The sequence below is a fragment of the Montipora foliosa genome, chromosome 14, assembly GCF_036669935.1.
Source record: "Montipora foliosa isolate CH-2021 chromosome 14, ASM3666993v2, whole genome shotgun sequence".
Lineage (NCBI taxonomy): Eukaryota > Metazoa > Cnidaria > Anthozoa > Scleractinia > Acroporidae > Montipora > Montipora foliosa.
Window position 1 is genome coordinate 10,625,691 of NC_090882.1, and position 11,771 is coordinate 10,637,461.

Here is an 11,771-nt window from a genome sequence, read left to right on the forward strand (position 1 = left end):
GGCACCGTCCTTAAGCTATAGAAAATGTTCTTTCAGGTGTCCTATTAAGATAAGTCTTAACCAAAACCCAATGAAAGTAAGATCGTCCGGGTGAGAGTATTCCCCTATAAAGACTGTTTGCTGGTCATCCTCAGAGTAAATTGGCTTTATGTGGTGTCCAGTGAATCGTATCTGGTGTTTGACCTGATTGGTCTGTAGAAACGTATATTATCGGTCTGTCTGTTGCGGGCTGGGAAGACTGATTGGTGCATCTCGGTCTGTGGAGGGTCTGAAGCTCTGTCGTTATTTGGTTTTTCTGTTGGTTTTCGTCAATTAGCCGTTTATATCGTGCCCGGAAGCAGTTTGGCAACGGTTCTTTGCGAAGTTTTTCGTCCAAGTCCGTAAATCAGCTTTCGAGTGTGTGTCGTTGTTTGGTGGTTTATACAGTAGGTTATGCATTTAGGGGATTCCCAGTCGATTTTTGTGGTTGGTCAGTAAGTAGTATTCGGCAATCACCGTTTTTCAGTCACCCGTTTGTGTTCAGTTATTCGTTTTTTTTCGTTATTCCTGCTGGTAGCCCTGCCTAAAAGTCACAGCATAAAATCTTATAATTAAACTGTTTCCTTGTCTCTCGCTGCGCTCGTCTTTGTCTTTCTTTCACGTTAGTAACTGTCTTGAGGTTTTGATATGACTCCTGGGTTCAAACCATTTGCTACCTGCCAAAATACTCATATAGAAAATGTAAAATTTTGCTGCCTTGACGCCACGTACAATCACGCTATACCCAAAGGCCTCCCGCTGCATACAATGGAAAGAAGAGATAGCCTTGCAATACAATACCTAGATATTTATAGAACGGTTATTGTTACCGTGGAGCATGCTTACGTCCCATTGTTCCATCTATTTCGAGCAAGAAAAATCCAGTGTCACATTTATCTTCGTACTTGTTTTTGCCAGATTTTTCAAAGTTGAAGCTATACAATAATTTGAAAAGGGGGTTGAACCATTTTCGCAAATTTCTTTCTATTTCCCCTTACGATATTATTATTTTCTTTAAAAAGGTAACGGGCCAATGTATTAAAATGAGGGTTAATCATAATCATAAACATGCATTCACATCAGGCTCGGTGAATATCGGTGAATAACTGTTAAATGCCATTCTTTTGTTTACCACTAACGGGATGTGACTCGAACTCACAATTCATAATATCTTTCTCTGGTATGTTAAAGAAATCTCTTACTTCCAATTGGTCTCGATTGCTGGAATTTTCTTTCTCTTGTGTTGTCCACTGGCTCTAATACGAAAAAGTTGATTTGAGTCAAACTTTAGTTTTATCGCAGAATGATAAAGGTATGATATTTCATCCAAAGTATCGCTATTGTCACTTCGAAATGTACGGTTGCTTCGACCTGAAACAAGCACGAAAACGGCGGGAAAACGAAGATCGGTTTGATTACTACACTCTTCAAGGACAGACTTGAGTGAAGTAAGGAATTGTAGCAGAATTCCTTTTATTCCCTAAAATGGCCACAGTACATTTATCATATCACCTAATGCGCAGGGACTTTGCATAGTGTTGTTAAACTAAACTTTCAGTCTTTTTCATTTAAATATTATTTTCGTCCTTTTACTGGCATGGTTGGTGCTCATGCATGGGAGTTCGTTTCCAATGCATCTGCCATCACTTCTTATCCATTTCCAAGTAGAGCTTACAGGATGAGTGGCGGTCAATCAGGAATTACCTGGAAGTATTTGTGCCAAGTTGTTGAGCTGAATCGGATTCAGCAGTTTTCTGTCCTCCGGGTGTTTTTATAACTTGTGGTCTCATGTGAATAGGTAAGTGCACATGTGATGCTTTATAAAGAAAACAAAAACAAAGAACAGCTTTCCATATGTGCACTCGTTTCTAAGGGAAGGGAGAATACTCTCTGTTATGTCATTGAATGCGGTAACGACGCCTTTCATCGCTTTTGATAGGGTCTACTGTCTAAAGGCGCACCTAATCACTTCTAATTGGTTCCAAAGGTGTAAAAAGTGCTTTCACCTGGCTCTTTGGTTCATTTGATAGTCATCTTGCTTTGTAATTGGTTGAAGTACTTAACTTGGAAATGCCTCACTGAAATGCGGCCAAGACGTGATAGGTGAAGGGACTTTTGGAGTGATGTGATGTGACGGAAGTGTCAAGCTGAACAATAGCCCCACAATAAATGCTGTTGTGAAAAAACTTTTAAGTACAGCTCCGGACTCTACGCAGCTCGAGTGTAATGGTGAATTGTCAAACGTGCTTGATTAGAGGGACTCGTTTCTATACTCCTCTCACGTTGTACATGTTTCAAAATGTAATAAGCAAGATTTTCTGATTTGAAGCCATCAAGTTGTCTTTTTTCATACGGTATTTTGGCAAAAGCAACCCCATTCCCGCTTTAACAAACATTCATATTGTATGTTTCCTTCATATGCATGTTTCGTACATAGCCTTACGATAGAAGCAGTGTTTCCTTGATATTTTAATAGCCGGCATTTCTGTGTGAATTGTACCAGCAGTTCAACAACTGTACTCTTAAAACAGATGCTTGTCACTAAAATCAACAGATTAGATCTCTCTTAATTTTCAAGTCCCTTCTCGGAGATTCTCCATTTTAGAGATTCCTCCTTTTAGAGATTCCCTCTTTTAGAGATTCCCTATTTTGGTAATTCCCCCTTTTAGAGATTCCCTAATTTAGTAATTCCCCCTTTTAGAGATTCGCAGTTTTAGTAATTTCCTCTTTTAGGGATGCCCTATTTTAGTAATTCCCCCTTTAGAGATTCCCTATTTTAGAGATCCCCCGTTCCCCTTTCCACGTTCCCATTTCTATTGCCATTGTTATTCCTCCTTTTAGAACTAGCCACGCGCAAATGTAGATCTTCACGTGGATTGGCTTCGCAGATTGAAGAACTTTGTTTCTACATGAAAGAACGACTGCGATTGAATAAATTTGTGTTTCGATTGTGCTTGACGTTTCTGTGGAACGCGATTGTCTTGGATCATAGAAAAAAGCCTTAATGATGATAATACCTACGAATGGTAAGGAGGTAGCTACCTGAGCTTTCTTTAAGTGTTATAACAGCTGCATCTGAAGGGGAAAATGTAACTATTAAATAACTGCAAAGAAGGACTAAAGGATGATACAAAATACTATTCTTTTGTGGAGAAAACAGCTCGCGTAAGCAAAAGCTCAAATGGTTCTTACTTGTGCCTTCCTTATGCGTGACTGGAGCCGCTTCTAAAACAGATAATATGCAAAATTTAGATAAGTGCAATAATGTTTTATGTAATGTAAATAATAAGTCTCTGCAGGGATGGCGCAGTGGCGAGAGCACTCGTCTGCCATCAATGTGGCCCGGGTGCGATTCGCAGACTGGGCTTCAAATGTGGGTTTAGTTTGTGGGTTCTCTTCTCTGCACCGAGAGATTTTCTCCGAGTACTCCGGTTTCCCCTATCCCTAAAAACCAACATTTGACTTGATTTACGTTAATTGTTAATTCACTTTTCAGTGTCCCCAAATAGCGATCTAGCGCTGGAGCAACCAGATACTAAAATAAAGTTTCTCTCCCTTCCTTTCCTTTCTCCTGGAAATACTGGTGTGGCCCAGGCATAGATTAAACCACAACATCGAAATTTCGTTCTCGTAGATAAGTCAAGAGATGAAGGCAATTAGATGTCCTCTTGCCCCTCTAGTCAACTTCAACATCACTGGCTTCTGGGAATACGGACAACTGACGTCGCAAAGTGTCCCCTGTACTCCGATCCCCAAATAAAGAGAAAGAGCTGCAGATAAGTCATAAAGGAAAACTTCAATGTTCAAAACAGCAAAAGAAAAAAAAACAAACAAAACACCGACTACCAGAATATTTAGTGGAGAAATTTGTCAAAATAATTGCAGTCCATAGACGCAACCTTCGGGGCTCAGAAAATACACTGGGGCCCTGAAAAAGAGTTTCCGTTACAGTGGTGCTGTTTAATGGAATCATCTGAGGCTAAGCAGGCTACAAGCTCACACATGTTGTAATAACTTTCTCTTTTGTATACTTTGTATATTTGTAACGATACTACTACTTATAGTACACGACTCCGTGGAAGAGCATCTTTTAGAGAATGGGACTGCTACTACAACAACAACAACAACAACAACAACAACAACTACTACTACTACTACTACTACTACATTCTCATTTAGTCTTGTGAAAACACGTATCATTTTTAAGTCGCTGAACGAAGTGTACAAACAAACCATTTTCAGGAATGTTAAGCGAGACAACGGCCAATGCTTCTGAAAAACTATCACTTTAATTTGTAATAGAGCTAATCGGCTAACTAATGTTGTACCCAACTCAGACCCTTTGGGAATAAAACGTTTTGTTCCAGCTATTTCCATATCATTAAATCTGTCGGTGATCTCTGGATAAATATTTTGTCAGCTGAATCTCAATCTAAATAAAACATTTTTGGGGAGAGCATTCTATCAGCAGATCTAGGGAGTTTTGAGCGGACTTGGAGCAGAATAACAGGAAATCAGTTATAGTAATGATATGAATAAAATTGGTGAGAAAGCATGACTACCAAATGCAAAACCAATGGAAAAAACCTTGAAAATTTTCACAGTCTCCACTAATATAATAGAGTGTTATAGTTATTACGCTTTGCATAATGAATGACTAATTAGTATTAAAAGTTTGCCCTAGCTCCCTTCCATATTTAGGAAAATACATACGGCCCGAAAAGCAGACATTTCTTGGGATACCGAACAGAACTCGAGCAAAATAAGAGATTCTTGCGAGCAGAATTATCCAAGTCTATTCTTTTTCCCGATCCTCTGTCAATGACGTTTGATTGATTATCTTTTTGAATTTTTCATCAGTCAATGAATTTATCAATTGATTGATTGAAAGCAGAAAATGCTACCCGCAACATATTCTCTTCATGTTTCATGCTTTTCTTTCGGCGGAAAGCCAACAACTGTTAATTTCAATTTAAGAATATGTAACGCCACGGCACATTCTTGCATTAATTTGTTTCTCTACTCTGCTTCGAGAGGTTTTTCCCCGGGTACTCCGATGTTCCCCTCTCCTCAAAAACCAACATTTGATTTGATTTGTTCTGATTTCAGTTGATTTGTAGTCTCCCCAATTCGTAGAGCACTCGTGCTCGGCTAAAATAACCTTGAAACCTTTTAAATAAAGTGATTATTATTAATTTGATGATGTAAGTAGACGGAGTTTCGCAAAAGAGTCCTACCTGGAATTTTTATCTTTAATCCCTCATTCAATGGTTGCTGTTTAACTATTGAGAGAAAAAGTTAGAGATTTATGTGGCGTATATCACGGAAAACAATTGATTATTAAGATGATAGTGTACCTTTTTTCTTATCGTTGTCTGTGAAATCTATTTCCTGCTCAGCTTGCTTTTCAAGTTCTGTCAGTGACTGTGTATCATCGTGCATAGGCCCTTTTTTCTCAGCTCTTTCGGTCATCGGAGGAGCCGGTATGAGCGTTGGCGGCCTGGCACGAGTAGGTCCTTCCCGCACCGGACCAGAAGTTGGTTTGTTTGTGTTGGAGTCTATAAGGGCAAGCAAATCTGTTCCTAGATCCGCTAAGGTGTTTGGTTTTGCAAACCCAGGTCTGTGTCCGTTTGAGTCAGGAATGTTGTGAATGAAAATGAGTTTCTTGACACCTTGGTTAAAAAAAGGCATGTTAATTATTGGTCAAGTTCCATTTTGCACTGAACGCACTTGCTTCAACGACAACAACAGCAATTTACTGTACTTTTGCCTACAATAGAAAATTAATTACAATAAAAAAACATATACTTAAGTGGAGAGTACTGGCTGCCTAGAATATAACCATAAGGGCTAGCGGAGCTATGCAGCACAAACGAAATTAGTTAAGTTGATCCTTAGCATCAGTTAGCAACAGGCTTCGATCAAGAGCCACAAAATTTGCAAACGGTGTATTGACATGCACTGACCACATACTTTGAGCTATCGTGTACGGGAAGGGCAACATTCAAAGTGTCTGGGAAGGGCATCATTCAAAAGGTGAGGGGCAGAGATTTGTGAATTTTGATTGAATATATATTTCATTATTTCCACTGCATGGCTGTACCACAAATGCTCGGGCAAAGTCTTTTAATTACACTGTCTTGGAAAGTGCATTTGAGTACCTCCGTGTACTAAATGAGCTAAATTACTTTGATGAAACCCGAGTTATTATACATCAATTAATCCAACCTTTTCTTTTGTTTGCTTTCGCCGCCTCAACTTGCAGTTCCCGGATGGCTTGCTCTGTCGCCTTCTTCAAATCTTTGAGTGTTTCCATTTCTGACTTTGCCGTTTCTTCCTCTTCGTCAGCGTACTTGTAATCGACTTTTAGTTTACGTAATTTTTCCCTGAGCCTCTTAAGCTTCATTTTCAATTCCTAAAAGAAATTGAGCGATAAACATTAGCAAGTAGCCCTGCCATTTAATCACTTACACAGGTTATGAGAAATCAAAATACTTTCCTCAACTTGCGGACAGTTTATTCGAGTATGACATTATAGCCTCAGGACCGTCATAAAACACTTCATAAAAAGTCTTCTTCAATCACTCTTTGAACACGAAAAAATATTAAAAGATACATCCCATGCATTTGTCATGATCAATCATGCATTTGTCAGTCGTTATTTCACCCGCTTATCAAATGTTTTGTCATGAAAATCGCTTTAAAGAGGCATAGGGCTGATCACTTGGAGAAATATAATTAATATCACTTAAGATCAGTCTCCAAAGTTCTAAATATGCTCTGTATGCCATGAGACCTTGCTACGTTATAAACTCTACTACCCTACATGCATGGGTTTCGGATTTTTGGGTACAGTGTTGATATGTTACCTTAAGTTTTTTTTGATGTTCTCTGTGAGCCTTCAGTTGAACCTTAAGAGCCATATCTGCGGGTGAGATGTCAAATGTTGGATACTTGGGTCGCTTGGGTTTGTCACTTGCGTGCGCATGCACCGTCTGCCCAGGTACGATGGGAGCAATGGCCAATGGTCGGTGCATGAGACCTGGAAATGTTTGCTCGTCGGGGGAATCAGAAGGTTGTGCATCTTCCACCTGTGGTACCAACAGTCAATGAAGTATAGCTTTTCTCTAAATTATTTTTTCTTTTGATGAGGCTTTCCAATTTCCGATCAAATCTTTTCCCTAAATTTATATAGTTCTGGGTATGCTCACATCTCCCATTGTCAATTGTCTAAGATACTGGGGCTGTCAAAAATTCGTGCAGCTTGCGATTCCATTTAATTTGCAACTACTGTTCAAATATAGGGTGTCTCTTACCTCCGTATTAGGATCATCGTGACTTCCCATAGTCCCGGCAGCATGTCCTCCAATGCGTATTCCTCCAATCTTTAGACCATGTCCCATTCCACCCATTGGCCCCATTGATCCCATTTCCCCCATTCCCCCCATCCCTCCCAATCCCATGGCTAATCCAGCCCCGCCTACTCCTCCCATACTTTCCATGCCATTCCCCATGCCATTCGCCATTCCATTTGCCATACCATTTGCTATTCCATTTCCCATGCCTCCCATTTCGTGCCCAATATTATTCCCCATTCCTCCTATTCCATGTTCCATATTGTTTGCCATCCCTCCTAGTTCTTCTATACTGTTGTCCGCTCCATTTTCCATTCCATTTCCTATTCCGTTTCCCATTCCGTTTCCCATTCCGTTTCCCATTCCGTTTCCTACCCTGTTTCCCACCCCATTTCCCATCCCCAAGTTGATCCCAAGAGACGCAAGGTCAAGATTCCCCACATCTCCTCCCATATCGTCATTGCTGTTACTGTTCGTCATGTAACCCCCCTTTCTCCCTCCTTCGCCACCATCTCCTCCCACCCCATTCATAATTTGACCCAGGATCTGCTGCAGGGAACTATCGGACATGCCGTTGCCTTGAAGATCGTCCATGCCAAGGTCCATTGCTATAACAGAAAAAAATGGTTTGGAAAATTTAATAACACTAATACTTTGGGTAACCTGTAAATCAAATCGCAAGATCAAAAAGAGCAGAAAACGGACTTTCTTCGGGAAAACTCTCGCAGATAAATTGAGGTTCACCAATTGTAATCCACTTGACAATGTGCCTATCTGTTGCTCGAACACAGGACATGTTGGTCAAGAGGGAATTCGCCTGCCAAAATTCAATTTCGCTGCTGAATGGCAAAGTTGAGAGAAACAATCATATAATAATGGAAGGGAGAAGTGATCCTCACACTCATGTGGACAATTTAAGCATTTGTCTCTAATAAGCACCTGAAAAATTCAGTTGGCCCTCTGTGGGATTGAAACCCATGACTTCTGCGATGCCGATGCAATGCTCTACCAACTGAGCTACGAAGCCTCCCGGCTGGGAGCAGGGGCCCGTTTCTCGAAAATCCCGAAAACTTTTCGGGCCCGAAAAGCCATTTGTGAAGCTGCCAAACCGCTTGTTATGGAAAGCCGATCTTTTAGCATGTTTTCAAGGTAACAAAAAGAAAAGTGACTGTGAAGTTTGACGACTTAAATCCTCTCCATTCTTGAGATACAAAGGGAATTGTGACACCCGAAAATGGCCCGTAAAGTTTCGGGACTTTCGAGAAACGGGCCCCAGGTCATTTTGTTGGACTCATGTGCTCCCGTGAAGTACTTAATTGTTCAGGTGTCTATAAGAGAAAATTGCTTAATTTTTCCAGATAGGTGCGAGGACCACTTCTTTCTTTCATCTTTATCCGCACTTCAGATTTATACATTCACTTCAGGAATCATGCAATGAATTCGTAGAAACTAGAATCTGTGTTTTTCCTTCACAAAATAATTTCATTTATGACATGTACTTACATCCAATTCCCTGCCTGTTTCCACCACCTGCAAGTTTTCCTTGTAAGGAATGTAAAGAGTTTCCCAGCTCATTATTTCCGAGATAATGTGCCGTACCACTCGTCAGTGAACTTAGCCCGTTTAAACCTGCATTGGCATTGTTACCCAATATGTCCAAATCACTGTTCCGATATTGGCTGATAGAATTTAAAGAATTAAGGTCAGTTGTTCCACCTAGGGAATCTAGATTTGATAAGTAGTTAAGTCCCGCCTGAGAAGTCAATGAATTCAATCCTGCTAGGTTTTCCAAGGCTGGTGAACTTTGCCTGTTACTAGAAACTCCATAATTCGTACCAAACGTCTGTCTGTTAGTTAAAACTCCATTTTCTCCCTGAGATCCATAACCTTCAACAAGCATAGTCCCAAGGCCAGTGCCATAGCTTCCGGTAAGACCCGTGCTAAGATCTGTATTGTAACCGGTTCCAAGCCCTGTGCCTAGACCGGTGCCATAGCTGGCGGTGGGTGTGCCTGCTAACCCAAGTGCCAAGCCATTTCCCAGAGGTAATCCTCCCCAATTTGCAACGATAAATTGTTTCTTCTTCTTTTGATCGCCTTGGTTCCTTGGCAAACGTGGTTTTGAAGAAAGAGTTGCCTTTTTAACAGTGTCTTTTGGCCTAAGCGATTTTTGCACATCCCTCATAGCTGGACGCACTCTCTTTAAGTCCGTCCATTTTGATGGCCCATCCTCCCACCTTTGTTTTTTCATTCCATATGATTTACCAGGAACTCTTCTGGTAAATTTAAATGTTTTCCTTTGAAGATCAACCGTCTTTGGGTTAATGTGAGAATGATAGTACTCTTCATATTGTTTCCTTGAGGGGACATTGGCTTTTATCCAAGAATTGGTTCTAGAACGCCTTGCTATCAATTGGTTGTATGAATTTGGTGCAAAGTGGTCATTGCCCTTCAGATGACTTCGATGGATTTGTCTATCGTATGGTCCTTGAAAAGATGGCGTTCCTGCAAAGGTCAAAGCGTCTTAGCAGTTTGATGTTTAAACCCTAAATCTGTACAGATTCATGTATTTGTTATCTGTCTTACAGCGAAGTATTTTGTAAGGATTTAAGGAGGAAGTAAGGAATTTTTGCATTTTGTAAGGATTGATAACTTCTAAATACAGTATAGCCTAAGTCGACTGTTTTGATTGTCATCTGTCTCCATGGCAACAAACACCCTGATTCTTCTCTTCCTGAGGCATTCAGGGAAAAGTTAAATTGAAGCAAGGCAAATGCTAAGGAAATAAAACAGCTGCCGATCTTGAAAAACCTTGCAACTTTACAGACCTTAGATATTTATTTCCATTTTACCTGATCCAGAAAGGGGCCATTCCACCAGCAATAAGGACAACAAGCCAAGTAAATTATTCATTACAAGATGTGATTTTGTGGAGTCTCTTCACATGGCTTTGACCCTAAGAAGACAAGGTGAATAAAATATCTGTCCTGTAGAATTGCGTCTTGGTTCTCTTTACAGCCGAGGACGCTTCCTTAGAAAGTAAGCGAACACGTAATTAAGGGAGTAATCAAGTTAGAGTACTCGCGATTTTTCACAAGAATGATTTTCAGAAGTAAATACAACGAGCGGGATGGCTAAATATGTTGACTGCAAAATCTAGTGTATCCTCTCAGTTGTTGGCGACAGTTTAAGTTGATACTTGGACAATGTTGATCCAGACATGGAGCAATTTTGTACAATTTACAACAAACAAGCAAACAAACAAAATTAAACTTCTACCAGGTATAAAATAAATGCTACTAGCACCGCTGGGAAAGAATGAAACAAATGCTCTTGGTTCTTCGGTCTTCCTGACTTTAATAAACTAATTAGGATTTTTTTACAGTGCTCAAGGTGTCTTTCAGAAAAGTGAAAGTAATACTTAACCCTTAAACACAATCATTTAGTGTGTTATTTTAACCTAATTTATTACCGTATATTGACACTAATCTGTTATCGTAGACACGAGAAATTACTAAGTAGAATGGAAGAATGACTCGTGTTAAACCTTGGCTTGGTTTATGGAAAAAGTGGAATGTAAATACAAGGGCACTTATAAATTCTGAGGAGATAGTCTAAACAATGTAGTCGACCTTTTACTGAGTTTTACTCGAACACAAATGCTTTAGATACTTTCGGGTAAAGAATTGCATTCAACTTAATCTAAAGCGAGAAATACGCGATTTCCATTCGAAAGCTCTGCCATTTCGTTTGCCTGATCAAAATGTCGTAATCTCCAAGCATACATTAGAACATGTGAGAGATGAAATGTTTTGGGACAAAACAAAACACGATCGTAAACATCTACACAATGATAATCTGATTCACTCACCATTTGAACTTTCTTCCTGGGTAAGGTAGGTCACTCTTCGATCCGATCCTCCATTATTTCTCCCAACACACAGTGCATGCTGTATCACCGGGTCTAGAGCCTGCCGATCATTTCCAAATTTAGACCCCTCAAATTATCTGATACTTTACATAGGACGATTTACCTCAGTTACACATAGACTACTACAAGTAGACTCAGGGAACCTAAGAATCTTATTTTCCTCCTGGATTGACAGATCTTTCTGATTTAAAAACACTTTTATCGGAGCTTTGATGTAAAACACAATGTAGGAAACGTTTAGATGAAGACACTAATTTGGAACCGGTGTTAACTGGTGGTATTTCGCGCATGAATTGAGAACTACAAACTGAAAAGGTGAAGCTTGCAGAAAAAAACTGCACTTTAAATCGACCTTATTTATTGCAGGGGCATTGGTCGTTGGAACAAACTCCAATTCTAATTCCCTAGTAGGGTAAGTTGGTTATGTCATTCTGTGTTTAAAAATAATATTTTAAAAAAACTTGAATTCA

The 11,771-nt window shown here is 39.9% G+C and overlaps 1 long non-coding RNA gene and 1 pseudogene across 1 annotated transcript in view; one reads left to right on the forward strand and one right to left on the reverse strand.

The window, feature by feature from the left end:
- The window catches only part of LOC137985434 (uncharacterized), a 12,963-nt pseudogene extending 1,275 nt beyond the window's left edge, over window positions 1-11,688 (reverse strand).
- LOC137984608 (uncharacterized) overlaps window positions 1-11,771 on the forward strand; it is a 46,883-nt gene that overhangs the window by 26,982 nt on the left and 8,130 nt on the right. The gene's annotated exons all lie outside the window — the stretch shown is intronic.